The sequence below is a fragment of the Penaeus monodon genome, chromosome 12 (assembly GCF_015228065.2).
Source record: "Penaeus monodon isolate SGIC_2016 chromosome 12, NSTDA_Pmon_1, whole genome shotgun sequence".
NCBI lineage: Eukaryota > Metazoa > Arthropoda > Malacostraca > Decapoda > Penaeidae > Penaeus > Penaeus monodon.
The window spans coordinates 16,167,268-16,169,754 of record NC_051397.1 but is presented as its reverse complement, the minus strand read 5'-3'; positions in this window follow the sequence as shown (position 1 = coordinate 16,169,754).

Sequence of the window (2,487 nt, the reverse complement as noted above, 5' to 3'; positions counted from 1 at the left end):
GTGTGTGTGTGTGTGTGTGTGTGTGTGTGTGTGGTGCGTGTGTGTACACATATGCACACACACACACACACACACACACACACACACACACACACACACACACACACACACATATATATATATATATATATATATATATATATATATATATATATATATATATATTCAGGCCCCCCCCCCCCACACACATATATATACATATACATGAATATAAATGCATGTATGCATGTGTGTGTATGTGTATATATATATATGAATATATATGCATATATATTTGTATATATATGTATATATATGTATGTATATGTATATATATTTATATATATGCATATATATGTATATATAGATATACGTATATATGTATATCTTCTTTTAACGGTAGGTTCATGTCTGAGCCGCCGTGGTCACAGCATGATACTTAATTGTAGTTTTCATGTTGTGATGCTCTTGGAGTGAGTACGTGGTAGGGTCCCCAGTTCCTTTCCATGGAGAGTACCTTTCAGATAATCATTCTTTCTATTTATCCGGGCTTGTGACCAGCACTTGACTTGGGCTGGCTTGGCCACCAAGTGGCTAGGTAGGCAATCAAGGTGAAGTTCCGTGCCCAAGGGAACAACGCGGTGGTCGGTGACTCGAACCCTCGAATTTAGATTGCCGTCGTGACAGTATTGAGTCCGACGCTCTAACCATTCGGCCACCGCGGCCTTGACGATCATGGGCTTTCCATGATTTTTTCTTTGCAATTTAGAGCGGTGGTTTGCCATTGCCTTCCGCCCGGTGTTTTTATCGAGTCACCATCTCTATTTACCCGGCATTGACTTGATCTGGCTTGGCCACCCAGTGGCTAGGCAGGCAATCGAGGTGAAGTTCCTTGCCCAAGGGAAACAACGCGCCGGCCGGTGACTCGAACCCTCGAACTCAGATTGCCGTCGTGACAGTCTTGAGTCTGACGCTCTAACCATTCGGCCACCGCGGCCCCATATATGTATATATATATGTATTTATATGTATATATATGTATATCTATATGTATGTATATGTATATATATATTATATATATATAAATAAATAAATAAATAAATATATATATATACATATATATATATATATATATATATATATATATATATATATATATATATATATATATATATATATATATATATATACATATAGATGTATGTATACATATATATGTATATATATGTATATATACATATATATGTATATCATCATCATCATCAAGAGGCTAACGCCGACGGGGGCACATGACCGCATCCACCCTTCGCTTCCAGCCACGAGAGTCCCTCATGGCGAGTCTCCAGGCATGTCCTCGGCCCATCTCTAATTCCTCGTGACAGGTCTCGTCGAGCCGCCCAAGCCATGACCTCCTGGGTCGTCCCACGGGCCTCCTCCACCCAGGATTGTCTCGCAGGGAGACAACCTGATGAGCAGGGTCATCCACAGGGAAGCGAGCTAGGCGCCCATATGGCCTGAGATGGCGATCCCGGATTATGCAAATAACAGGTCCCATGCCAGTCTAAGGGTATAGCCGTCGGTTGGACACATGGACCTGCCAACTGTACCCCATGATCCAGCGAAGAGACTTGTTACAAAAGGCATCAAGACGAGATTCCAAGGTCCTAGATAGCATCCAGGTTTCAGTTCCATAGAGTAAAATTTGCAGTATCAAGGCCTTGAAGACATGTAGCTTGGTCCTTCTGCATAGGTACTGACATCTCCAAATGCTCTTGTTGATCGAGTTCATGGCTCTAGTTGCCAGACCAATCCGTCTGCTGACTTCTTGGTCTGACAGCCAGAGATATGGACTATGCTACCAAGGTATGTAAAGCTCTCTGTGACTTCAATATCCTCACCGCAAGTATGGATTGAATGAATGGGCTCCCCTAAAAGGCCCCCAAAGTCCTGAATCTTGGTCTTAGTCCAGAAGACCTTTAGGCCTAAGGGCTTTGCTTTATTGCTAAATACATCAAGAGCCGCTATCATTGACTCCAGGTACTCAGATAGGGTAGCAACATCATAAGAAAAGTCAAGGTCTGAGACCTTGATATTGCCCAGTGTTGCTCCACACTGACTTTGGCTAGTAGCTCTTCCCATTATCCAGTCCATGCAGGTGTTGAAAAGTGTTGGTGCAAGGACACAGCCTTGCCTCACCCCTGAATTAACAGGGAAGAAGTTTGTCAGGCCCCCACCACACTTTACAGCACTTTCACTTAAGAGGCAGGGCAAAGGTCATTTACCAAGATTCCTGATGAACCGTTCTTATCCTTTAAGCAGTTTGAGCCTAGACCAAAGAGCGATGAAGACTGATTGCCTTCACCCGGCCCAGCGATACACTTCTGTGGCCCCCCGGTTCCAGGGAGACTGCCTTCCCCTGGGCTCGGGCGCTTCGAGTTTTTTGTACTTAAAGGCCCCCAAGATCAGGGGTCCATCAGGTGTTAATTTCGAAAATCGATCAGAGATGCC